This window comes from Rhipicephalus sanguineus, chromosome 5 (genome assembly GCF_013339695.2).
Source record: "Rhipicephalus sanguineus isolate Rsan-2018 chromosome 5, BIME_Rsan_1.4, whole genome shotgun sequence".
Taxonomy (NCBI): Eukaryota; Metazoa; Arthropoda; class Arachnida; order Ixodida; family Ixodidae; genus Rhipicephalus; species Rhipicephalus sanguineus.
This window is the reverse complement of record NC_051180.1, coordinates 4,202,436-4,230,317: the sequence shown is the minus strand read 5'-3', so window position 1 is coordinate 4,230,317 and position 27,882 is coordinate 4,202,436. Positions and strand designations below refer to the sequence as shown.

Sequence of the window (27,882 nt, the reverse complement as noted above, 5' to 3'; positions counted from 1 at the left end):
ATGGAGGGTAGCGAATTGGGCGAGTTGGAAAATGCTCATGATGGTTAGCGCAAACGCGACACAGACGAAAGAAGAAGAAACAACGATACAAGCGCTATCTAACAACTGAATGTTTATTGGAAAAATCACAAATATATATGTCTAAGAAAGAGAAAAAAAGAACAAACCCGCACATGCGCCAAAGATAATTGACAGATAAAAACGTGTCTGCTAACAAAACTACGCCCTTTCCAGGAAAGACACTTCATCAATCAAAGCGATAGAAGGGCAGCTCACGCACGTGTCTTTCTTTCTGATAATTTCAAATGCCTCCGCGTTTCTCGAGTACGCTGGCTCTTGTGCCTAGTCACCACGACCGTTTTGTCCAGCTCGGGAGCACAGCCACATTGTCGGCAATGGAGGGCAAGGTGTGAAGACGGCGCGCCCTTCAAAGAGCTAGCATGCTCTCTCAAACGGACGTTAAGACACCTCCCGGTATGTCCAATGTAGGAACTACCGCAGGACAAGGGTATGGTGTACACAACGCCGCAGGCGCAGTCAACGAACCGTGTGGCATGTTTCATAGAACACTCGCCATCTACTGACCTCGCCTCTCTTTTCTGCACCTGTCTGTCAATAGAAGCGCACACGCTTCCGAGCTTCCTGCCGGCACGAAATACGACATTGATGTCGTAATGACTAGCCACCTTCTTAAGGCGATGCGAAACAGTGTGCAGGTATGGAATGACGGCAAACTTGCCACGTCTTTCCGAAGGCAAACCGCCGCACCTGCACCATTCTTTTGCTCCACCTTCAGGCGGCACAACAGACGCTGGGAAATAGACCCAAGAGCCACCAGCGGGAAACCCGCCGCTTTCAATCTTTCCACCTGACGCATGAAGCTTTCGCGCATAGCATGCGCACAGGACTTCTTGATAGCTGCGGAAAGACACGCCATGGCCAACCCATTCTTAACAATCTTCGAACGCGCTGAGTTGTAAATTAAAAGCATCTTTACAGAACGTGGTTGATACGCCCAGCAAACGCGTGTCGCTTGGAATGTAATAGAAAGGTCAAGAAATTGCAAGACATCGTTCCTTGGAACTTCTGATGTGAATGTCAGACCCCAGCCCCTTTGTTTGAATAACTCCAAGACATCAATCATTGAGCACGTGAAGTTTCTTCGCTCAACAAACACAAGGTAATCGTCAACATACCTAAACACATGACGCGCAATGCCGTCTAAGTCATGTTGAAGAGCACGATAAACTTTTCCTAGAAAAATACTGCTGAGTATAGGGGCCACTCTTGAGCCAATACACACCCCCGACTTTTGGACATACAAGCTCTTCTCAAAGAAAACAACAGTCGAGCCTAAATAAAACCATAACAGCTCTAGAAAGTTATCTACTGGAATACCCGCATTGTTCCTGAAGGAAACCTCGTCATTATCCTCAGTGATAGTTTCCTTCACACATCTCAATAAGTGGTCATGCGGCAACGAATAGAACAGGTCCTCCACATCTACGCTAAATGCATAACATTCTGACGGGTTACGCTCCGCCAACACTTTGACCACTTCCTCCGAGTTGCGCACCAGAAGCGGATCGACCACCGTTAATGCTTCCAGGTGTTTTTGGAGGAATCCAGACACCAAGTACTGCCAGGTGTTTCGCTCTGTTACAATAGCGCGGAAAAGAATATCAGCCTTGTGTGTCTTGACTGTGAAAAAAATCTTTAGCTCAAGGCTCTTGGCACCTTTTACTTCTGAATGCAAACGTGCTAGGCTCAGGTCCTTAAGAAGGGCCAAGGCACGCTTCTTTAACCTAGAGTCTTTTCAGACACCTGCTTGAAATTCCTTTCCACCGCGTCGCCAGCCTTCCTTCGAAACAAATCCTGCGGCATAGCCACGAAACACCCTTCTTTTTCAGAAACCACGGCACGGAAGTCATTGTCAACAAACCAATCCACTAAGCCCCGCAATCCAGGACCGAACCTCACCCTTTCCTCCACATTCCGAAAGGCTAGCACAGATTCTTTAAGGCAATGCCCTAACTATGACTCGAGAACTTGTCGTGACACCTCACGGGCGAGAGACACCTTTTCAACAGGAGATAAACAAGGCTCGAAACAAAATTTCGGGCCTAATTTTAGAACACGCTCAAAACGCTCCGGTACCTGGGTGTCTCCTAGAACAATCACACGCCCTTCACTTGGTGCGGACCTCGGCTTTGCTGGGAGCGTCGGTAGTGCAGCCTTCCAAAGAAACTCGGTTAGGTCATTTGTAGTCTTAGTCCAGTGGGCTAACACACGGTGCTGACCACTCAAGCCACATCTGACGCGAAGGCACAGACGGAAGTGACGAGCCTGTCGCCAACACTCGGAACGTAACAGGCGACACATCCTCCTAGCATGACTTTTTTTTCTCTTTCTTAGACATATATATTTGTGATTTTTCCAATAAACTTTCACTTGTTAGATAGCGCTTGTATCGTTGTTTCTTCTTCTTTCGTCTGTGTCGCGTTTGCGCTAGCCATCATGATCTACGTATTAACTGCTGTATTCATAGGAAACACAGAACAACTAGTTATATATTTGCTCAGATGTTGCACAGATATACATGGAGTGCTGGACATCTTAACTACTGATAAACAAATTGAAAAAAAAATTGGCCGCGTATCTGCGTGCTTCGCTGCAAATGTCGTCTAAAGACGATAGAAGAGGCGATGCGTGAGATATGGACGCCATCTGGCAATACGTCGGGAAACATGAGTGCTGTGTTGCGGCCTGGTAGTCCCGGCGCAGCAGCAGGCGAAGACCGGTGGTGACCAACGCGACCGGCGGGATGGCCAGCCAGCCCGAACACGCGGTTTGGCGCGAAGCGCTGAAGCAGAAGAAACGTCCGCACTCAACGAGTACTCTCCACACACTCTTTTATTTACACGTCGCCTGGGTAAAACAGGAATGTCAGAGCGGCGCCCCATGGAATTCGTACAGTCTAATACAGAACCGAAACCGAAACAGCACAATGATCTCGTGCAGAGGGCACGGAGGAAGGCAAGTTTCAGCGCAGTCGCATTTTCAGCGCAGCTTAAGAAACTAGGGTCTTTAGAATTACGTATGTATGCATTTTCTATTAAAGGAACACACCACCTAATACTTACCTAGTGATGTTGCGCCTCAGATATGCGTAGTGTTTGCTTTTTGATCGACAATGTACACAAGTATGAACCTAGTCAGCCGTTCAAGATGGCTGGCCCTTGGGCAAGTGGTTCAACTTTGGCCGAGTGGCTGAATCGAGTGACGTGCCGACAAACAGAAAGACAGAAAGACAGACCAAAATTTCTCCGTTTAAGTATCCCAAGAAAGACTATCGTCTTTAAAAATAAACAGACTTAGCAGAGTAAGTAGTACATTGCACTATAAAGAGCAAGACACGTTATTTGGTACTCGAACGCTACTGAGCGAAAACCTGGGCCGGCCACCTAAGACCACACACAATCGGTGGAGCAACTTCCTAGCGAAGGGAAAAGAAGCCGAGGACGGATTTGATAAAATCAAGTACTCGGCAGGTATAAAACTGAGCCAGCTCGCGCAAGAAAGGGTTGGATGCCTTCCTTGTGCAGTAGACGCGGAAATGGGCTGAGAGTGATGATGGCGACGACTGGCCTCACATCCCAGCAAGAACAAGACAGAAAATTGACAGCATCGAATAAGTCAGGCATTTACCGAAATACATACAAATAGGTTTTAACATTAAGGAGCGCAGCTATACATGAGAAAACGTCAAAATTTTCCATTCGTGCTAAGCAAAAATGAGGGAGTACAAGCAATGCTGAAACGCAATTTCACAGCACTATATGCGGGTACGTTGTAATCAGAAAAGAGTGAATAGCGAGCAGTAATATTATTACAAGACCCGCAGCACATTACTTCGCACCAAAAAGTGTAATCGCTCTGATGAAAAATCAAGTTCATTCAATTTGCGTGGAAGCGCATACTTTAACATTCAGGAGCCATGGTTCCTTCGGCACTGAAAAACGTTCCGGTATTCACAGTGGCCATAGTGGACAGAAGCGAGGAGTTGTACAGTAGCCATGCCGTACAGCCAAAGTTTTAATTTGGTTTGTCAACATTATTAAATGCGAAGCATTTCTTAGTGAACCAAAGACATTTTAACAGTTTCTATCTATACATACCCACAGTAAAAGCTCGGTAATACGACCCCCAATAATTCGGAAAATCGGATAGTTCCGACTTGTTATCTGGTCCCAAGAAGCATATGCATCGTTTAATGTCATCAAATAATTTGGTCGAATTCGGCCGCAACCCGGTTAATTCGGACCATCTTCCGAGCGCGCCAAGCACGAAGCGCCGCAAATGTGCAACGCAGAGAAGCGAAGACGGCGTTCGGGAACAACCGAGAAGCCTTTTCAGAAAGGCGTGCTCACCATTGACAATCTTACCACAGTCGTTTTGTTGGCAACCAAGGCTTCAGCGGCAAACTTGTTTCGTTTCCGATTTTGCTCGGCACATGCGAACTGCGTGGGCGCTATGATCGCGTCGATGGCGACTGGGCTCAAGGCTGCGACAAGCAGTAGTTTCGTTTGTGTCACCCGCCTTCACAACTGTGTAGCCGGCATCTATAATTGGGCATTAGTGAGCCAGGCTTATTCAGAAGCCAATGCAGTGCTCAGCAGTTTCGTTTCGACTCTGGGCATAGACGCACGCGTGCTTTAGAACTGCGTGGACGCGGTGATCGTGTCTTTAGCGACCAGGGCTTCGTCCACGATGGATGTTACACTCAGTAGGTTCGTTTTGACTGCGGGCAATGCGCGCAAAATCCCAACACTCAAACGTGGTGGAAACTGTCGAAGACGAAGAGCTGCAGCCACGGTCCGCCTGGTGGCATAAAACTCGCTCACTACATTTTGTGATGAACGAATGATTGGTTGCCGGTCATTTGTCCGGCGAAATATATATCGTCACGTGCTGCTGGTGGTCTTGGAGGCGTCAGTAGGTAATTAGAGATTGTTTCAGGGCAGGTTTCGGCTTACCTGTTGAGCCGCGGTCACATTGTGAACGAAGTTGCGAATGAGAAAAATTGCGGCCTTTAAAACTGCTATTACCCCAAGAAAGTACTGAAAAATGAAAATTAGTTCATGCAATCGACAATTGTTTGTCGTTTTCTTCATACTTTAGATAATTTGGCATTCCGTTAATTCGGAAATTTTTACCGGTCCCGTGAAATCCTAATTACAGAGCTTTTCATCTATCTATCTATCTATCTATCTATCTATCTATCTATCTATCTATCTATCTATCTATCTATCTATCTATCTATCTATCTATCTATCTATCTATCTATCTATCTATCTATCTATCTATCTATCTATCTATCTATCTGTGGGTACACATAACTTTAATGCGTCCACACGAAAAGACGTAACAGCAACAACTGAACAACTGAACTGCTTGCGGAAGCATACACTGTTTTTGTCTTCTGAGGGCGAGAGTGTTCTTGTCACACTGGCACTCGGTTTAGCAGCGGCGATGCTGCGCGTAGTCGCAGAAGCGGCGCCGCACCGTGGCGACGTCGACGTCTTCTGCGGTAATCCTTTCGAGCGGCAATACTTCGAGACATCGAGTGTACCGATCGATGGCCGTGAGGCAGTAGCGGTAAGGCCCGACCGGTGCAAGGGGGCCAGTGATGTCGATGTGGACGTGTTGAAACCGTTGCGACGGCAGGGGGAATGCCCCGAGCGGTGATGTGACGTGCCGGGTGATTTTGGCGCGCTGACATGGAATGCACGTGCGTGCGCCCAGGTGCGGCAGTCCCGTTGCATTGAGGGCCAAACATAGCGGTCAGTCACAAGGCGTGTAGAAGCGCGGATGCCGGGGTGACTGAGGTGGTGTAACTGACTGAAAACGCTGCGGCGATGCGGCGAAGGGACATATGGTCTCACTCGTCCGGTGGATATGTCGCAGTAGAGAGTGTCCGTCGACCCAGGGACGGCGACTTGTTGAAGTTGAAGAGAGGAGCCATTTTCAAGGAGCTGCTGGAGTTCGGCGTCCGTTTTCTGAGCGTTGGCGAGGGTGTCAGTCGTCACGGGTGGCAGCTCGACAGCAGAGACACGCGAGAGTGCGTCGGCGACCACGTTATCCTTTCCGCTGATGTGTTGGATGTCGGTGGTAAACTGGGCGATAAAGGACAGTTGGTTCTGCTGGACCGGTGGAAGTTTTTCGCGTCGTTGGGAGAAGGCGTGAGTGATAGCTTTGTGGTCAGTGTAGATGGTGCAGTGCTGTGCCTCGAGAATATGGCGAAAGTGTTGGACCGCTTCGTATATGGCGAGGAGCTCTCTGTAGTAGGCTGGCCATGTTTCCGCATGGGCCGGAGTTTCATCGGCGATGCCTGTAGAGGATGGTGCTTTTGGGCTTGAGAGTTTCTTCGAAAAAAATGTCAACGGGCACCAGTTTTGGCCTACGCGCTGCATCAGGGAGGCTCCGACGGCTGTGCAAGAAGCATCCGAGAAAAGGCCCAAGTGAGCCTCTGGCTTGGGATGCGAAAGTAGAGTGGCGTTGCAGAGGGCAGTTTTGCAGTCTTAGAACGCTTGAGTTAAAAGTGGTGTCCAAGTGACAGCATGGTTGCCTCGTAGACCAGCCAACGCGTCATGAAGAGGGGGCTGATATGCGGCCGCTTTAGGCACGAAGCGCCTGTAAAAGTTGAGCGTGCCGAGGAAACGGCGGAGGTCTTTCGCTGTGACGGCCGCGCGTAGTCCTTAAGGGCCAAGATGCGGTCAGGCAAGGGTGTAGTCCCTTCTGAAGAAATTTGATGGCCAAGTACATGACGACGGGGGCGCCAAGCGTGCTCTTCCGGATGTTTATGAGTAAGCCGTGGTCGTCGAGACGTTTAAACAGTTGGCGAAGGTGTTGGCGGTGAGCCTTTTCGTTGGGGGAGAAGATCAGGGTGTCGTCTAGGCAGACGAAACAGAAGTCTAGGCCGCGGACGACGTCGTCGATGAAGCGTTGGAAGGTTTGTCCCACATTGCGGAGGCCAAAGCTCATGAAAGAGAAGTCGAATAAGCCGAAGGGCGTGATGATCGCGGTCTTCGGGACGTCATCTGGGTTAACAGGAATTATGTGTGTAGACCTTTACTAAGTCAATAGTTGAGAATACGGCGCTGCCATGTAAGCGGTGGGCAAGGTCCTGTATATGACGAACGGGGTACCTGTCTGGGATGGTTCGGGCGTTGAGCGCGCAATAATCTCCACAGGGGCGCCAGCCATCGGTCTTCTTCCGCACCAAATGAAGCGGTGAGGCGTAAGGCCCCTCCGAGCGGCGGGCAGTACCCTCGCGGAGCATCGCTTCAAACTCTGCTTGGGCGATTCGAAAGCGGTCCGGAGCTAGGCGGCGGGCGCGGCGGACCGGGGGGCCTGGAGTAGTGCCGATGTAGTGCACGGTTGAGTAGCGTACCTCTCGGGGAGGCCCGCTAGGTCGCGTCAGGTCAGGAAATTCTGCGAAGATGGCGTGATATGGCGATTGATCTTCAACGGCGAAAGCTTTAACGCTGGGCTGTTGGGTAGTCGTGCGTTGGCCCGGCGCGGAGAGGCCTGTTGTGGCGTAGATAAGTCGGTCATGGCGGCAGTCAGGTAAAAGATGGTAGTACGCCAGGAAGTCGGACCCGATGATTGGCTCTGCGACGTCGGCGATGACGAAATTTCATGGGAATTCACGGCGTAGGTTTTTGAGGGTGATGTTGAGGCGGAGCGCGCCGTAGGTATTAATGCTTGAATGGTTAGCCGCACTTAGCTTGAACGACATGCAAGGGCGCTTGTCGTGCAGGAAGACTCGGGGAAAGCAGCAGATGTCAGAACCGCAGTCGATGAGGACCCTGCGCTTACTGACTTGGTCGGTGACAAAAATGCGACGGCCTCTAAGTTGGCAGCTCGCGGCCGTCTCTACGGGCTGCTGTTGAAGTTTCCCTGACGTCCAACTGAGCAGGGTAGTTGGCATTTTCGGGCTTTGTCACCGAAGCGACGATGGTAGTAGCAGCGGCCGTCGTCGTTTTCTTGCGCTGAATCAGTGTTCCGGCCTCGGCTTTGGGGGCGTTTTCCAGGATGCAACGTCAGGCGTTCATACAGATGCCTGATGGGCGATTTCGTCGATAGGGCTAGTGAGCTCGGGGGTGGGCTGTGAGGCGCCGGCGGCGTGGACGAAAAGAGGTGGCGGCGGTGGAGAGGCTTCGACGACTCGGTAGGCGATTTCGGCGAGCTGGTCCAGCGGTAGATTCGGCTGAACCTGGAGGATGGCCTGAGCATGAGAAGCTAAACGGTCAAGCCACATTATTCGGAGGAGGGAGTCGTCAACAGGCGTGCTGCCCGCGAGGGCACGCATAAAGCGCAGGAGCTGCGATGGCTTGCGGTCACCGAGCGCTTCGTACTGAAGGAGTTGACGCACTTTCCCGTCTTCTGAAGGTGAAAGCCGCCGAATTAGTTGCCTCTTCAGGTGCAGGCAGCAGTCGTCAGCTGGAGGACTTCCGAGTACGTCGCGGAGCTCAGCTGCGTAGCGAGAGTCTAGGTGGGCGACGACGTTGTCGTAGCGCGTCTGGTCCTGGGTGATACGTGCCAGAGAAAACTGCGCCTCGACTTGTGCGAACACCTCAGGTGACTCTGCCTACAAGGGTGGAAGCTTGACGGTGACGCGACAGTCGTCCGTGTCGGCGGTGGTCGCTGGAGTGGTTGCGCCCGCTGGAGCAAAGCTTTGGGGGGCGTGGCCCGAGCGCGGCTGTGCAGAATTGTCAGACCAGTGTGGTTCATTTTGGGTGCGTGGCTGCTGTTCGTGGAGTTGCTGCTCTTGGTTCTTGATTACCAGTTGTTGGGCTTGAAGTTGCTCTTGAAGGTTTTGAACTTGTTGGCGAAGAGCGGCGAGGGCTTCCTGGTCGGCCATGGCGGTGCGGTAAGTTCCTTTTCCGGGTCACCAGATGTGGGTACACATAGCTTTAATGTGTCCACACGAAAAGACGTAACAGCAACAACTGAACAACTGAACTGCTTGCGGGAGCACACACATTTCTTGTCTTCTGAGGGCGAGAGTGTTCTTATCACACTCGCGCTCGGTTTAGTAGCGTCGACGCTGCGCGCAGTCGCAGACGCGACGCCGCACCGTGCCGCCACATATCTATCTATCTATCTATCTATCTATCTATCTATCTATCTATCTATCTATCTATCTATCTATCTATCTATCTATCTATCTATCTATCTATCTATCTATCTAGCCGTCTACATCTTGGCTCTCTCGTGGTCGTCTCCTTACCTTGGTATATACCAAAATTGGCATACGAGGACGTGAGTGTAAGAGGCACACAATTCGCAAGTCATGACATGAAAACGTGACTTACTTGTCGAGCAAGTCATAAAATTCTTTCCACAAGTCACGTGCTGCGCCTACCCGCACACCGCGGCCCGTTGTATGCGGGTATGCACCACAGGTGATGCACCGTGTATACCAACCCAGACAATGGAAATCTGAATGCGACAGCGTGAAGGAGCCCGTGTCGCAGAAAATGCGGTGCCGGCGTCGGCCGCGTTGTCGATGTGTGAAATATCCCGATAGAAGCAAATAGTAAAAAGCACGGCTCGAGCAAGAATCAAACCCAGGCATCTGCATTTCAGTCATGTATTCTGCCACAGAACCACGTCAGTGCTTCAAACTGCTTCTGAAAAACACCCTAAGCATATTTTATGCCAGGACAACACCAAATGTGGTTTCAGTGTTGGATATCAGCTTTTATATCAATGCAATAAACATTACGTATGCACACCTATGACTCTGGAAAGTATAGCCAAGCGTTGCGCGAATACGCTTACGACCGCTACGTACGATTGTAATAATATATGGTGCGCGCGGTAAGATAGGCAAGAACAAAACAGTGCGCTGTGCGGTGGCGACTTGTGTGACGACTTGTGTGGACGTTTGGATGTGTGCGCCGTGCGGGGGCGAATTGCGTATGTGCCGTGCGGTGGCGAAGGGGATGACGATCGCGTGCGCGGCGTGCCTCGAGACAGCGTGACCAGTGCGTGGGCCGTGCGCGAGAGTCGAATTCCAGGGCTGGGATTTCCTTCGCTGGGCGTCCGGTCCATGGGAGAACCCGCAGCCCATCCTCCTGCTGCCTCGACTTACCAGAGCGCTCCCGCCTGTTCCGCTACGGGAAGATCGAGCCAGGGACCGTGTACGAGGCCGGGACAAGCGTCAACACCGTGTGCAGGCGGGCACCCTCAGGGTTCGGCACACGAGCACGCATGAGCCGAGGGCGTCAACCGTGGAGCGGGTCCCTTGGGCGCGGAGTCCCGGCATCAACGGCCGCGGAGTAGACCTTCGTGACTTCACGCACACAGACCAAGCACCGAGCTACGGCATCGGACAGACGGTCGATGCAAGACGCCTTCAACTCGGCAACGTCATCGGCTCCGACAACTGTACGCCTCTGTTTAACTATTTCGCGTAGCAGCCATTATGTCGATGTAACTTTCACTATTCGTTGAGTCCTTTCGTGTGTGTGAAGATGTCTTACATGTGCTTGCACACCTGCGTGCTGCGTCATTCCTTCTGGAGCGAATCCTGAACCCGAACATAACATCACAACGATATGCACATCATCCCAACATAGCCTGCACTTTGTGGTGACAAAACTGACGTCTCTGCTATAACGTGGGCACCGACGCTACGTCGGACCATGAGCTACCCTTTACATGCCAGTCTACTCGGCGTGCCTGGTAGGTCCGCAATATGCACACAACTACTCATATTACACAAAGACGTCGACCCATCGCTTGGCTCAAAGCAAAATATCCCGCATATACTGCTACTAGTGGACTGCTTCGCATAGAATTGATTCCCATAATGCGTAGGATCTGCCGCATTTTTTCTAACACGAAAGTGTTTTATGCGGGGGTCCACCAAGAATTCAGTGACGTATTTTCGTCACGGATATGACGTTTTTAAAATGAAGGAAAAATGGACGCCAGCGGGTGAGAAAGAAAAAAAGCAATAAGAAAAAAGATCACAGCATATCCACGGAATGAATGATGATGAGTGGGCGAAGCTGCGGAGGTTCATCGGTAAACCGTGAATCTTCCGTGAATTCTGCCCAGTACATCATCACCGACGTGAGATCGGGCGCGTTTATACTAAAGGTTCGATGAGTTATGACGACTTGCAGCTCACTTTAATTTTACATGTACGCTGTGAATTTTCATTGTTTAGAAAACCATTGCTTTAGAAAACATCTGGCGTCTTTCGTTAAGCAGCTGGCGTCTTTTCGTTTTGCTTTAGAAACATCTGGCGTTCTTTCGTTTCGCTTTTAGAAAACATCTGGCGTCTTTCGTTGGTTTATTTCATCAATCAACGGCGTTTTGAACAAAATTTTTATTGTTTAATCACGCACAGGAGAAATCTCACCAGGCACTACCTTGGAGGTAAACAATGGCTGCTAATGGGAATGAGAGACAGAAGAAGTCGGCTTTTAGCTAACACTTACACTTCTACTAACGTTTCATACTGGAACATGCCAATGGCTGCTAATGAGGAATGAGAGACAGAAGAATTCGGCTTTTAGTTAACGCGCACGCTGCGAATATTTTATTGTTCAACAACGCACAGGAAAAATCTCCCACCGGCACCACCTTGGAGGTCAAGATCTGGTACTAGCGTTACGACTGGTTACGCACTACTACCATAGAGTAACAGAAAATGACAAGAGTGGACACACGAGCCTATAAACGGCGGAGCTACGCAGCTTCTCGCCAGCCGTTAGACGGCAGCACGTCACTCCCTGTTTCCAAGAGAACGCGCGTACTAGTTATCTACTGCAGTACCTTTTCTGGTTCACGATACATCTACTTGTCTTTGTCAGATTATGTGGCTGCGGCAGTGGCTTCCGCTGGCTCGCAGTGCGGCTCTAAATCCGTCTTTATCGTCTGCGATTGGACAGTTCGAAATCATCGATTGGTAGCTGTCATGACCATATATGGTCAGATTTGCCGGCAAGACGACGCGGCGACGCATATAAAATTGGCTCTACCTGCTCCGCGGATAATTCGCTGGGATCGTCTGCCGGGAAGTTACTCTGCTTGGCGGCTGCTTGGTAAGAACGCCTTCATTAGGTTCTTTTTTCCCTTCATTACTTTGCAATGTATTTGTCTCTACAGCTTTAAGTTGACATTTGACGCAATTTGTGTTTTAGCGCCGAAAGCTTCTTTGTGCTTCGCGTATGGTGCTCGTGAATTGCTTTGCATTAAGAAATAGCTACTTGAAATGCTACGCAGCTTTTCCCTTCATTACTTTGCAATGTATTTGTCTCTACAGCTTTAAGTTGACATTTGACGCAATTTGTGTTTTAGCGCCGAAAGCTTCTTTGTGCTTCGCGTATGGTGCTCGTGAATTGCTTTGCATTAAGAAATAGCTACTTGAAATGCTACGCAGCACGTTAGCGAAGAAATCGTTTCTTGGCGCCAAAAATGAGTCGCCGCTTGCGTCGTAAGGTTTTCTTTGTGCATACAATGCCGTTACACGCAGTTCTAATTCACTGCATGGGTGTGCAAATGTGTGAAAGAGTGCAGTTATGCTTTGAATCGTTATTTGTGGTATTCGCAGTTTGCTTGACGCCTATGTTAAGAGCCAAATTAGAGAGAACTTGAGAAATGAGAACAGTGTTCGTTGGCCGTGGCTACGACGTAATATTCTCGTACCGAAGGTTGCTTTGTTTTCACTGCGGCAACTGCTGGGACTGTTTTTCGCGAAAGGGCGCTGAGAAGTGCGTCGGAGACAATTTGTGCGAAGGCCAGAGAAAATACGGTCAACTTTTTCTCTTTTTTCAGGTCATGCCGTCCGGAGTCAAGTACTACGGCAGCTACTGCTGCGCTGCGTGGTGCAACAACAACGGCAGGACAGGGAGAGAGCGTGGTACTAAGTGGTTCAGGATTCCGCGAGACGACAGGTAGCCCTTTGCACATTTCCAAGATGTAATTTTGAAGTTGTGGTTGTCATTAACTAACTATCAAAGTATGTTTGTATCTTTCGCACTATTTTGCCGTTCAGCTAGTTAGTGTTTGGATGGTCATACATGCATATTCTTCATTCGCCTAAATCGAGTGGCCCCTTTTCACTCTCAAAACTCTGAAAACTTCGCACTGGAGGTGTCGCGGAGCTGGGCGGCCTTCCTCGTTTCTCCTTTCTTTTTCTGTTTCTTGCATCTTTTTCTGTCCCTATCTCTTTCTCTCTCTACCTAGTTTTCCCTTTCTGTATCTCTCTGGGCTCATTCTTGCTATGTATTTCTTCATTTTCTCTGTCCCTCTGTTTCTTTTTCTCTTTATTTGTTTTTCACTTTGTGTCTTTGTCACCTTTTCATGCCTTTTCCTTTCATTCCTGTCTGCGTTCTCTCTCATTTTCACATCGTCGTTTTTGTTTGACACTCGCACCAGTTGTATTTGGTAGTAGAGCTTGCCAGATTCCTGTGGTGCTTATCCTTCCGAGGAGTTTTGCATGACTGAGCACAACTTAATGATAGCTTAAACAGCTCCACTGTAAAGAGAACGAAGAGAGAGTGAGAGTTTATGATAAATTTTACGATGTTGCACAAGTCAGTGGCAGCTTAATCTAGTTTGATTTAAAAATGTAGTTCCCAATGCGTTAAACTCTGTTGGATATACATGACTTGCAGCTATTGGCCATTGCTGGTGTTCTATCTGTTGCCTTAAGTGCTTTCATCATGAGTGCGCATTGGAGTTGGACTTCCCTCTTAAGCAGAACTCCCCCCACCCCCAGGGCAAAGGTCTGGTTGCAGTATGCTGATCGTCAAGACCTGCTTTCTAAGCCAGCCTCGCAGCTGTATGCCGTCTACCGCCTGTGCAGTGAGCACTTTGAGCCACAGTGCTTTATGGACCCTGGGCGAACAAAGCTTAAAAAAACCGCTCTTCCTTCTGCCCCCCCATTGACTCGCTGGCAGATGATGATAGCGCAGGGTAAACTGTTTGAGAAATGCGTGTGCACACAACTGTCCAAAGTTGTGTTTTTTTTGTACTAACTCTGTGCACTGTGTCGTAACCTTCTGGTTACTTTAGGCAGAGGCTATTTTCTCTATAAAACACTGTTGCTAAATCGCAAGGTGTGTGTTATGTGTGTTGTACTTATCTCTGTGTTTTTCAATGCATCGCCTTCAGCGATTGTCTAGCAGTCTGTCCTGTGTTAACTCACTTTGTTGTTATTTGTGAGCTGTGTTCATTTCGTTAAGCATTCAAACCATGTAAACAAATACATGGCCATTGCGTGCCGTCTACTTTATTCTATACCTTTATTCTATACTGCTGGCATTTATTCTGTCCAGCCCAGTCTACCAGTCCATTTGTGGCATGTGAGAGCTTTGTTGACATGAGGTCTGACCCGGAGATCCTTCATTCATGACTGCAGTGAACCTTTCCCACCTTATGGTTCACAGGGTCAAGGTAACATTTCTCGTTTTCTGATGGTAGCTGTCAAGTTGCATAGTGCTAATCCAACTTGTCCATAAGTGCATGTAGTGCTTGATCATGCTGCCAGTAGGCACGGTGTGGCAGATGCAGTGAATGCAATTGCGTAAGAAGTATCCCTTACCTTAAACCACTGTTTCAGAGCTGCTCATAAGTCTGGTCTTTACTAATTCACATCTGAACTAGGTGTCCTTATTTTGTGTGGGTGCATGAGCATGTCTTATGGTGCTAATTTGATTGATGGGAGGCCTCTATTAATGCAAAGTTTTTTTTAGGGGTAACCAAAGCGGCTTCCAGGAGAACATCCAGTCTAGTCGGGGGTGACGAGAGTGAGAGTGTAAAGGAGAGCTCCTGTTCCCTGGCACTGCCTGGTAAGTCGTCTGTCGTTCTCTTTTGTGTTAATTCAGACTTTATCTGATGGCAGGAAAATGGTTAGAGGAAAGGTGTTTCTGTTCAACAGTTCGTTCTTTTGTGTTATTGCAGAAGGGACCCTAGTCGACAGCCACAAGCAACCTGTGAAGGGTGCTGCGGAGACTCCTTGCTCTACTGCCCATGGTAAGGAGTTTTTCTGGCACAGTTTGCTCGGTATCTCATTGGTGTCTTTCGTTGATGTCATTGCAGAAGAAAGTCCAGTCGGTGGTGACAAGAGTGAGAGTGTAAAGGAGAGCTCCTGTTCCCTGGCACTGCCTGGTAAGTCGTCTGTCGTTCTCTTTTGTGTTAATTCAGACTTTATCTGATGGCAGGAAAATGGTTAGAGGAAAGGTGTTTCTGTTCAACAGTTCGTTCTTTTGTGTTATTGCAGAAGGGACCCCAGTCGACAGCCACAAGCAACCTGTGAAGGGTGCTGCGGAGACTCCTTGCTCTACTGCCCATGGTAAGGAGTTTTTCTGGCACAGTTTGCTCGGTATCTCATTGGTGTCTTTCGTTGATGTCATTGCAGAAGAAAGTCCAGTCGGTGGTGACAAGAGTGAGAGTGTAAAGGAGAGCTCCTGTTCCCTGGCACTGCCTGGTAAGTCGTCTGTCGTTCTCTTTTGTGTTAATTCAGACTTTATCTGATGGCAGGAAAATGGTTAGAGGAAAGGTGTTTCTGTTCAACAGTTCGTTCTTTTGTGTTATTGCAGAAGGGACCCCAGTCGACAGCCACAAGCAACCTGTGAAGGGTGCTGCGGAGACTCCTTGCTCTACTGCCCATGGTAAGGAGTTTTTCTGGCACAGTTTGCTCGGTATCTCATTGGTGTCTTTCGTTGATGTCATTGCAGAAGAAAGTCCAGTCGGTGGTGACAAGAGTGAGAGTGTAAAGGAGAGCTCCTGTTCCCTGGCACTGCCTGGTAAGTCGTCTGTCGTTCTCTTTTGTGTTAATTCAGACTTTATCTGATGGCAGGAAAATGGTTAGAGGAAAGGTGTTTCTGTTCAACAGTTCGTTCTTTTGTGTTATTGCAGAAGGGACCCCAGTCGACAGCCACAAGCAACCTGTGAAGGGTGCTGCGGAGATTCCATGCCCTACTGTCAATGGTGAGATGCGGTTTAATGGCACCAATTGCTTAGTATCTTATTGCTGTCCTTGTTAATCTGCTTGCAGAGTCAAGTCCAACCAGCAGTGACGAAAGTGACGGCGAAAAGGAGAGCGCTTGTTCCTCGGCCCCACCTAGTAAGAGCGTTATTTCTTTTTATGTTTGTTGGGCAACCATCTCTAACGTAGTCTTGCCTCACGGGCATGGGCTGAGCAGCTATATGGCAAAGTGCAGTGTCCGTCATAATCATAATAGTTTCGGGGCATAAAATCTCTGCAGTTGTTATTGAAAAGCCTAAAGGCATGTGTTGCAGAGTGCTTGGCCTTGCTGCATATACAGCACACAAAGCAGCTAAAAGTTAAGGTAACTAACATAGTGGCCATCGACACTAATTTATCCAGGAGCTGCATCGTAAATGCAGCTCCTAGTGAGTTATGAAAGTAGCTTACAAAAGTGTTATAAATCAAAAGAGCCCAATGATGTGACATTCATTATTTTTTGCTATTATGGTGAACACAGCACTGTGCTTTTGAGATTCATGGGTGAGCCATCTGACGGACCATATATATTAAGTCTGTTGCGACACCTGTACTTACTTCTACGGTTGCATTACAAGCTGGGAATGAGTACAAACAAGGATCTGTCCTTCGGCACGGATACTTGAACTTTAGTGCTTGCCTACTGTTGCAAGATTTATTGTTTCAAATGTGTGATAATACATGTCATCTTGATAACTATCCCAACGGTACATCTTAAACATATAATTTTTGTGTGCCGGCGGCTCTCCTAAACAGCTTTGCAGTAAATTAGAGTCCCTTTTGTAGGATGCGTTCCGTAAAGCACTGACTGTTTATAGCTACAGCAAAGCAGGCTTTTCATAGCAATAACTGTACAATGTTGTACTGCTAGGTTTTCTTTAGAAAATAAAATTGGCCTGCTTATAACATAAGCACCCTTTGTGAACGAAGCAACATCAGTTATTCTCTAATAATGTAAGTTTACTTTGCAGTAAAATACTGTTTTTTCTTTTTCTAGCTTCTGCAGGCACTTCATCCACCTTTGCGGCAAAGTCTCGCCGGCCAAAAGAAATCATCAAGCGGCTTCAAGGGAGGGTGTGCAAGTACAAGAAGACTATTGAACGACTACGGAAACGGCAGGTGAAGACTCCCCGCACAACTGAAGAAGCGTTCGATGTTGTCAAACCTTTTGTCACTGATGAAATGTTTCAGCTCTTAAAAAGTCACGTTCAGCTGAGAGGAAAAAGCAGGGGTAAACGTTTTACTCGGTGGATGAAAAAATTTGCTTTGCAGTTGCATTTCTGTGGTGCAAGAGCGTATCGCTTTTTGTCATCGTTCCTAACACTGCCTAGTGAACGTTCCATAAGGAGATGGCTCTCAAATGTAAGAATGCTGCCGGGAATAATTCCAGGGATAGTTCAATCCATTGGGTTGTCGACTAAGTCGTGGAGCAAGCGCGACAGAGTGTGCGCTTTAATTTTTGATGAGATGATGCTTAAAAAAAATTTGGCTTATGATGTGACCCAAGATGTTGTGCAGGGCTTCACAGACAATGGTGTTGAGCGAACTTCAACAATCGCAGACCGGGCTATGGTGGTCCTGCTTTCTGGAATCTCTAAGAGATGGGTTCAGCCAGTAGCTTACACAGTAGCCCACGCCTCTGCATCATTTTCACACTTGCACAACCTATTAATGTCACTGATTAAGCAGTTGCAAGAAATCGGAATATCGATAAAAGCCTTAATATGTGACCAGGGAGCATCAAATGTGAGCTTGTCGAGGCAGCTGGGAGTATCTGTGGCAAAACCATTTTTCACTGTTGATGGAAACCGCATCTTTTTCATTTTCGATGTACCACATCTTGTGAAAACTACGCGGAACAACCTGCAGATGCACAAACTTCATATTGGACAGGAGGTTGTAGACTGGGCACACATTACCAAGTTGTATCATTCAACCCATGAGCTAAGGCTTCGATTGGCACCAAAATTAACGGAAAGACATATCTATCAGAAACCATTCAGCAATATGAAAGTGAAGCGGGCGACCCAGGTTCTTAGTGCATCCGTTTCCATTGCAATTACTGCACTTGTGTACGTTAAAGAACTGCCAGAATCTGCGCTGGCCACGGCCAATTTTTGTGACAGGATGGACATGCTGTTTGATGCTTTGAACAGTTCGAGTCCAAAAAAGAATGCTCAGAAGATGAGGTATGCAATTATTAAAGGGCAGTCTGAAGTGCTCGACTTCCTTGAGGCAGCTGCTCCATGGGTTGCTACTTGGAACTTTGAAGGCAGGCGGCAGCCACATACGATCACAGGGTGGCAGGTCACTATTAGAGCAATCCTGATGCTCTGGGAAGAGCTCTCGAATAAGTACAACTTCAGATTCCTCCTCACCAGGCGGCTACAACAGGACCCTTTAGAAAACATGTTTGGAAGCATTCGACAAAGGCAAGGATGCAACATGAACCCCACTGTTCCCCATTTTATAAGTGGTCTAAAGCACATTATGATCCAAAGAATTATGAAACTTTCAGATAAAGGAAACGTTGAGGAGGACAGACGTGTACTTCTTCAAGAGCTCTCGCCATTTTCATTCCACAAGCCATCGCTTGCAGATCATGTTCAGCCACCTTGCTCGGATGACTTCCCTCCACTTGAGGATATAAGTCTGCTTGCTTCACTGAACCAGTCGCATGCTGTCGATGATGCAGCATCTTACTACGTCGCAGGGTTTCTTATTAAGAAGTTTCTTGAAAAGTGCCCTGAGAATTGCCATTGTTCGGCATTTCTGAAGGATGATGAAAATGATTTGAGGCAGGAACACCAGTATTTTATGATGCTGAAAGCTTATCATGTACCTGGCAAGTTGTTTGGAAATTTGACTGTTCCGTCTGCCAGAGCGTTTGAAATGTTCCAGGAATTGGAATCTGCCTTTCTTTCCATTGTTGAAAGTGTGGTTCATTGCCATGGCATCTGCTCTATCTTGTCTGCTAAACTGTCATCCTCAAATTTCCACCTTTGTTCACTGGATTGCCATGCTAGGTTTCTGAAGATGTACTGTCGAATACGCTTGTGTTGGCATGTCAGATTTGTTAACCGCAACTTGGACAAAGTTCGCTTTCAGTCCTCAGTTTCTGGCTTGCAGCTTGACAAGTTTAAGTCTTAAACCAAAGGATGTGGGTTTTATGTGATATAAGTGTGAGGCTTAGAAAACCTCCTAGTGTGATGTTTGTGCGAGATGCATTGAAATTGCATGTTGCTTTGTGAAAAATGTGAAACTACTTAAAAAAAAATGGGGGGCGGAATGATTTGTTTTGCACTGTGCGCGATAGCTGCTTGTATACCTAATAAGAAAGGTTGGACTTCGAAAGCTTATTGTAGTCCTCTGTGATGCTAATGCTGTCTTCTGCACTTTTATTGTATTGTGGGAATTTTCTAAATATCGCCATCGCCTATTTATTCCTACTGTGCAATTTCTCAACACGTGGCAGCTGTCTTGCTTTGTGTAGTGCACCCATCTTTTGTACGTGCTTACCGAGAATGTGACTTGAAATAAAATGTTTCGTCTCTCCCAACGATTGTCATGTCTGCATAAACAATGGCATTGTGTGCTCGCCGCTCTGGCGGTGTGGCTTACACGAAGCTTCTTATGCATGCAAATAACGCGTAAAAAAAAAAATATATATATATATATATATATATATATATATGACCTCCGAGACAATCACACGAATAAAAGTGGTCTCGGGGGCCGTGTAATTTTACCTATAGCTAAATAATGGCCTCTGAGATCGGCATTTTTAATTATTTTTTTGCGACTTCCGATCTCTGAGGCGGCTGTTAGGATTCCCCACTTCCGTTTGGTGCGCTGCGAACCCAAATCAGCCGCAGGGGCCTACGGGAGTGTCCTCTCTTAACCTTTTCTATATTACTCTATGCTACTACGACTACGACTACGAGGGACGAACGGGTGCCGCCTTAAGGAGCTTCGCCCCTAAAATTCGGCAGATACCACGCGTTGTGGGAATCGCTTTCATGCGAAGCAGTCAGCAAGTACGTCTATGCTGTATTTTATGGTTTTGAGCCAAACTTTACGAGGTGGATCGACGTATTTTTGTAAGTGCAGTAGCTGCGTGCACATCGGGGCTTTCCAGGCACGTCGACACACAGGCGTTTAAAGAGTAACTTATTGTGAGACGTAACGTCAGCCCTCACGTTACAGTACATACTTCAGTATTATCGGAACTAAGTGCACTTTATGGTGCAATCATGTGAATATCATACGTAACTTTCGTAATGTATTCCTCCGGGTTGCATGATAATTGATGGGAGCGCAGGCCAAAGGCCAGGACAAAAGAAGGCACATGAGACACCACAGCGCAGGGGTCGAGCAATGCTTCAATATAGCTTGTTGAATCATAGGATTGCAAATGTAATCCTTATTAGGCTGCTATAAAAGCGGAGCCAACACTGCAACCACATACGTTAATCTGATATGACGCCTGTATCGTAGAAGTACAGTCGAGTGCGATATAAAGGTTATCGCGCGATCGTCGACCGGCCTAGCATCCCAGGGGCCTAGCGGCACTTTTTGGAACAGTGAAAATCGAGATTACGCATTCTTCTCTTCCTGGTTGGCTGTTCCATGCTACAACAATCGGCCCTATGACGAGCTCTACACCCTTTCTCTCTATTTTAAGCTTTCCATTCGTTGCAATCATGTTGCGTTGGCTCTTATCTCCGCGGTAATTAAAAAGATTGCTGGGTGACATCTGGTAAAGCGCATGCTTGCACTGCTTCGTTTAAACGGCTTGCTAAGTTGAACAAAATATATCGCCTTCTCATAAAAAAAAGAAATGAAAATGTGCCTTCGTTAGACGGGAGTGATTGCAGCTCAAGGAACAGCAAAAAGAGTGTGTGAAGCTCTCCCGATACCTCCCTTTCCTCGAAAAATAATTCTGGGAAGTGGCGCTGTTGTAGTTCTTGGTCGACGCTCGCGCGATAACCTTCGAATCGCGCCCGACTGTACATATGTAGTGTTCGTTGTTTTCTGGTAAAATGAGATAGCCAGCACCCAGGGGCGTAGCCAGGGGGGGGGGGTTGGGGGGTTCAAACCCCCCCCCCCCCGAAATCTTTCAATTTTGCTTGCGTATATATACACGCACACATACAAACGCACGCATCAACATACATAAAGTATGGTTGAAGCCCCCCCCCCCCCCCCGAAAACAATTTCTGGCCACGCCCCTGCCAGCATCACAACCACAATTGACATTGTACCGCCATTACGCCTGCATAGGCTGCCTTTACAAACCAGTTTATAGACCTGGCGTCGCTCTGTGGTAAAATACCTGATTGCCACGCAGAATTCTTGGGTTCGTCTGTGAGCGGTAAAGAGAAGTATTGCGGCATGACGCTTACTAGCGCCGATAAAGAACGATTCGGCGACGACGCAGTTACAGCGTGGCCTCCGAGAAACCTGCCGGCGCGCACTCTCGGAGCCCGTGGTTAAAAGCATCGGGGAGTAACCCTACACCCAGTTACGTTCTTTGTCTTTCGCTTCGTGTTAGCGTGTGACGGCTCACTGTCCGACTAGTGCAGCTTTCATATGAACCAACGGTGTTTCTCCGCTTCCGGCTGCTCCCAGTGCGATAGCACCGGCTGTAAAACGGCTGCAATAAGCGCTGCAGAAAGGCAGCCATGTCGACGGGCGAATGTCCTACCTTGGTGCAACGACACAGACGCCAGCGGGACGTGGAATGCCTGCGCGTGTTCGCGCCTCTAGCTACGAACCACTGCCTCCAGTGTTGCTGAAGCGCAGTGTGGTAGTGTATGCATGAGCACCGGCGTAGGTTACCGCCTTACCCGAGAGCGCACACCGTGCCGCTTCTCTCCTGAATTCACGACGGTTTGAAGAAGTGCATATCCAGTACCAGTGTTTATTACGTATTTGTTGATGCCACCTTTGCGCGGGACTCCCGATACGCTGCGTCCAGACTAACAACTTCAGCTACCACAACGGTTATGATCGTGGGCGTTAGTCGTCGCGGTGGAGATGTGCCACTAGGCGTCAAAGTGGGTGCATGCCAAACACCAATAGACATTGTACAAGCTCTCATATATGGCTACACAATAAGCACTATTTCTGTGAAGACACGTTTCACATTCGTGTTACACCGATTCCTATGACGGCAGGATCAGCCTTGTTTTTTTTTTTTTAACAGAGGCGATAATAAATAAAATATAATATTTAAGCACATATTTATTTCACCCTAAGTGGTCGGAGACACACCAGGTCAGTCAGCTGGAGAAGTCATATCCGTGTTTTGCCCTGGAAATCCATTAAAGCGGAAACAAGACTGAACGGATTAGGTATCAAGGACCGTGACTAATCATACGTCATATCATGCGAACTTTGTGAAGAAATTGTCGTAGGATGTGGAATAACAAACTGCGCGACCGGAGACCCGAATGCCACCGCACAGTGTCGCTACAAAACAGCCGTAAAGAACGCTGAAAGAGGAAAACAAATTATTTGCGCCCGAAGTATGGCGGCCAAAGCGGCGGCCGTGATGGGAGAAGAAAGGCGCAGTAAATGACTCCCCGACAAGAGACGCACAATGAGGGACGAGGTGGCAGAGAGTAAACACCGAGGCTGCGGTCGCGACACGCACTGCTGGGGAAGATGGGCAAAAAGCAGCAGCCAGCGCTGTCAGAGAACACTGGCTGGAAACAGACGCCCCGGCGAATGATCCCGATAATCCCGCTAACCGTCGCGTGGCAATTCGTCCGTGCCAGCAGCCAAATGCTGGCGATAAGCGAGCCGCCCCTTCTACATCGGAGAACAAACGATGCCACGGTCGGTCGGCTCGCGTGTCTGCTGCCTCGCAGTGTGCGATACGAGGCCTGAGTGACAAAATATAGCCACGGCTGGAATTCTCACAATGGCACTGCGGCGACAACAAACTGCGCTACTAGATGAACGACTTTAAGCATAACCGTATATCACCAGCAGGCGCTTATTCCTCACAAAGGAGAGAGAGCATTTTCTAGGCTAAAGCAACGTAAATTACTACTTCACTGAAACGGATATTTCCGGTAAGCGTACTGACAGTGAACAACACCGAAGGAAGACATTCATACATAATCCAGAAGTGCCTAACATTTCGAGCCGTACTATTTTTCTCGCAGGTCGGATAATTCTATTGTTAATTGCATCGCAGATTGGTTGAAGTAAACACTCCAAATGCAAATACGGAATGTCATGGCATTGGCTTAGCTCAATGAGCAACTTGTATTTCAAAAGCCAAGAAGCGATACTCATTTTCGGTGGTGCAGGACGTTATACACTGAGATATGAACAGGAATAAAGAACACCTAGGCTGCAAATCAACGCCAAGGTGTCTGACTACATTTACGTGGAAAGTAACCGAAGAGAAATTGGGCGCCTCAGTGGCAGGGTCTGAGTCTGTTCAATTGGCGAGTTTGGCAAGATGATACGAAACTGAAAAGAGGCTATAGCGCAACAGCAGTACAAATTCTTCAGTTACGCTCAACGTGAAAGCTGTAGGAAGTGCGCAGCGGTGAAGCTGGCGCTTACGTGCAAGTGCGCGTGGCAAACGTGCAGCCTGCTCGGCATCCATGACGGGAAAGAAAAGCTTTATTTGTGATGCAGTGCCCTCTCCTCATATCACTTCTCTTCCCACCCACTTGCTATACAATACTATACACGGTTGCCCTCCTCCTTTCTCACTCCCCTTGTTATATATGTTATACTTTACCCTCCCCCTCCTCGTTTCTGACCCGCACTTCCTTTTCCCATCCCGGCTTGCTATACTGTACGTCTATGCTGTACTGTATACGCGGCTATGCTATGCTCTACCCTCTCTCCCCCTCCTTTCCCTCCTCCTCGCCCCCACTTCTCTTTCCCGCCCTCTTGTTATGCAACACTGCACATGCCTATGGTCCAGATGGCTTTGCCCGCTTGACAAGCGACATGACACATTAAACGCCGACTGCCCGATCCCCTAAAGTGCTCCGAAATTAAAAGAGAAAACAACACGGACAGAGGACAATCCGGCCATCCTTTCAGCACTCGTCGTTGTAGTCATGCTCAGTTCGTGCTTTTACGGCGTCAGCTGCTAGCGACACAAGTCTACTGCGGAAAGGTTGACCTCGCGCAATACGAAGAAAGTTCAAAAGATAGTCGGGAAAGAGAAACAGTTCTTGTTTGCATGGTTCTAATTATTGGTTGTACAGGATAGATATGTTAATGAAGATTAAGTTGAGACATGTGGAAGTCTAGTCAGTCCAGTGGACAGTTCATCAAAGCCTAATAAAGGGCCACTCATACACTGAAAGCACAGAACAGTGCCTCTGGGTCCGCCGTAGGTGAGTATAGTAAAGTGACGTTTGGCTGATATGTAGTACCCAAGTGTTGGGATAGGAAGCAGTATACAACACCATCAGTATTTAACAAAGAAACGGATAAGCACTACACACTAAACGCAAAGAAGAAGCGGTCCAGTGGGGCATTTGGGACGACTTGGCGTTTTTTTTTTCTGACCAAAATCTTCTGCGATACACCTTCTTTCAAAGTTCGTCACGTGAGCTTACCGGTCTGACATAACCCCAGTGGCGCAATTCCTGCGCGCCCGGAGCGTTCAGTTTCGGTACCGCCTGGCAGGTGGCCCTCGATTTCTATGATTAATATCTCAAACTACGTGTGCTTTTTGACATTTTTAAAAGATGGGTATGCCATAAGTTGTCACGTCCTACAATTTTCAATATAAACAACTACCATGAAGTTAATAATTAAAAAGTTAACTAACGAGTTTTGTCAATTGCTCCTCTCAGTGTAAATTTAGGTGCGGCAATGTTTTTCCGCCTCGGCGTAGAGTTCGTCTGCGAAGACAACAGAGGCCTGACAGTCATAGCTTTCTTTACAAAAAAATCTGTATTTTCTAAAAAAAAAACACGCTGTAGAATCCTTTATGGTAGCTGAAGTAGTTAACATGCACCCACCTGGACACACGGTGAATACCGCGCAAAGATGGCCTCGACAAGCACATAATAAACACCAGCACACGATTCAGACTCAATCAAAATGTCATCATTTCAGGAGAGGAACGCCAAGGTGTGCGCTCCCCAGTAAAAGGCCCAGCTACGCCTGTGCTCGTGCATAACCGCACAGCGCTGCAGGAACGCGAGAGGCAGAGCTTGTAGCTTGAGCCATGAACGCGTGACGGAGTTCCGCTTTATTGATACAGAATGGGAGAGCGAATGGGGGAGTAAGGCTGGACTGGGGGGCTAGACCTCGGTTGCTGGATGGATGGATGGATGCTATGAGCGTCCCCTTTGTAACGGGGCGGTGACATGTCTGCCACCAGGCTCGAAGGAGAAAAAAAAAAAAGCTTCCTTGTTTCATGTTGGCCTAATACCTTATCTACATTGATTAAATCTATGTTATTATACCAAAAAATATAAATTCACGGTCTATCTCTCTGCCTCTTAAGGCAGAATGACCTTATTTTCCCCCCATTATTTATTTTTGTTCTTTATCTCTACTTTTCATCCACCAATACCCTAACCGTCTCTTACTTATTTCTATCGCGGACGTGTTCAGCTTTCCATTGTTGTCCCTAAAACACAAGGCTTCATGTAGACTCGTGCCCACACGTATACCTGGGTGAATATCGCCACATTCAATCAGTACATGTCCCATCGTTTCCTTAGTTCCCCCGCAGCATGTACATTGTTCTTCTTCGTTACTGAATCTCGCTTTATAACTACGCGTTCTAAGGCAGCCCGACCTTGCTTCAAACAGTAAAGCGCTTCCCCTTGAATTATCATAAAACCTTTCCCTCCTTATTTCCTTTTTTCCCTTTTCGGTAGTTACTCAGAGCCGGCTTCTTTTCCATCGCTGCCATCCAATAAGTCCTCTCCGCCTCTCTGACCTTCCGCTTAATGCTCCTTGTTGCCATATCGCCCGCACTGCTAGCCGCATATTTACTGGTGAGCCTCCTAGTTCTTTTTCTCCACTGCGTGTCAACGCTTTTTCTATACAAATACCTGAAAACCTTCTCTGCCCATCTACTCTTCTTCATTTTCCTCAGCCTCTCTTCGAATCTCATTTTGCTCTGAGCTTCCCGCACTTCAAAGCCTGTCCATCCCATATCACCCTTTACAGCCTCATTTGTCGTCTTCCTGTGAGCGCCCAACGCGAGGCGGCCCACCGTCCTTTGATTTACATCCATTCCTGATTGTACCTCTGACTTCATGCACACCACTGAGTTCCCAAATGTAAGCCCCGGGACCATCACACCCTTCCACAGCCCTCGAAGCACCTCGTACCTATTGTACCCCCATAAAGCTCTGTGCTTCATAATTGCAGCATTCCTCTTTCCCTTTGCTACCGATGCTTTCTCTTGTACCTCCATATATCTATCCCTCTCATTTACCCATACTCCGAGGTACTTGTACTCCCTTACCCTCGGTATTTTTTGGCCCTGTATACAGACCGCATGGTCTTCGTGATCATTGAATACCATCAATCCACATTTTGTTGCACTAAATCCTAGTCCTAGAGCCTCACCTTCCCTTCCGCATATATCTGCCAGTCGCTGTATATCATCTTGACTGTCCGCAAATAAGACAATATCATCAGCATAAAATAGACCTGGAAGCTTCTGCTCAACCATCGTGCCGACCTGTTTGTGTGACAAATTAAATCCAATGTTGCTACCTTCTAGCGCTTTTTCCATCCTCACCATGTACAGCATGAATAACAGCGGGGACAAAGGACATCCCTGTCTCAGCCCCTTGCTAATTTCAACGCTGTCCTAGCTACTTATTCCTTCCCATTCTATACAAACTGTAATTTCTCGGTATATTTCCCTCAAAAGCTGTATACAGTCGTCACCTATGCCCACTTCTTTCAGTATATCCCACAAAATTTCCTGATTAACGTTGTCATACGCCCCGGTAATATCTAGATAAGCTACGTATAAGGGCCTGTTTTCTATTTTCGATATTTCTATACACTGGGTAAGAACAAACAGATTATCGTCTATCCGCCTGTCGATTCCAAATCCATTCTGAAGTTCTCCCAAAATATCATTTTGTTCTACCCACGCTTCTATTTTTAATTTTACTGCCTGCATCGCCAACCTGTATAGCACCGATGTAATGGTTAGCGGTCTATACGAGCGAATGTTATCCTTTTCTCCCCTGCCTTTATAGATTAAGTTCATTCTACTTTTTCGCCAACTGTCTGGTATTTCCCTCTCCTGTAAGCACTTTTCTACGGCTTTCAGCAGTGCTTCTGAAACTACCAATGCGCCCCCTGTCGGCGCTCGTTAGTGTCATGATGCAGTACTTCACCGCTCGCAGACGGCGACACCGCCAACGAAGAGCACTGTGAGAGCGAGAAGGTGTGACAGATATAAGACGCGTTTGTAAAGCTTCGTGCATGTGCGATGGTATCGCAGTGGATAGAGCGTCCGGCACCTATCGTCGCGGACCTAGAGGTCGTGGGTTCGACTCACAGGTTATCCGAATCACCGAAACGTTTTCGTCCGTTTTTTATCCTTTGCTAGCATGCATTTTACTGACGTGACGGAAATGACGTCGGTTTAGTCTTGGTAAGCTTTGGCATAAAACACTTTCGTGCTAAAACCCTGCGCAATGCTGACCGCGCAACGACGCAACTACGCTGCAGCTCAGAGTAGGGTGAGTGAGTCTAACCCAACTGCTATGCGTAAACTGGCGCCATACATACGCCCACTGTTGTCTGGGTAGAAGCTACGATAGTCTATATTTAAGAAATTGTGGCACTGGAAGGTC

The 27,882-nt window shown here is 47.8% G+C and overlaps 1 protein-coding gene and 1 long non-coding RNA gene across 4 annotated transcripts in view; one reads left to right on the top strand and one right to left on the bottom strand.

Annotated features, from left to right (window-relative positions):
- Positions 1–27,882, bottom strand: part of LOC119393130 (uncharacterized) — a 356,820-nt gene that overhangs the window by 15,958 nt on the left and 312,980 nt on the right. The gene's annotated exons all lie outside the window — the stretch shown is intronic.
- LOC119393131 (uncharacterized) lies at positions 11,998–15,805 on the top strand. Of its 3 annotated transcripts, none has more exons than XR_007416307.1 (6): positions 11,998–12,125; positions 12,859–12,977; positions 14,364–14,481; positions 14,781–14,876; positions 14,989–15,060; positions 15,765–15,805. It is a non-coding gene; the product is annotated as an uncharacterized LOC119393131 (long non-coding RNA). The 3 variants fall into 3 exon arrangements; XR_007416308.1 differs by lacking the exon at positions 15,765–15,805 and adding an exon at positions 15,446–15,486; XR_007416309.1 differs by lacking the exon at positions 15,765–15,805 and adding an exon at positions 15,127–15,167.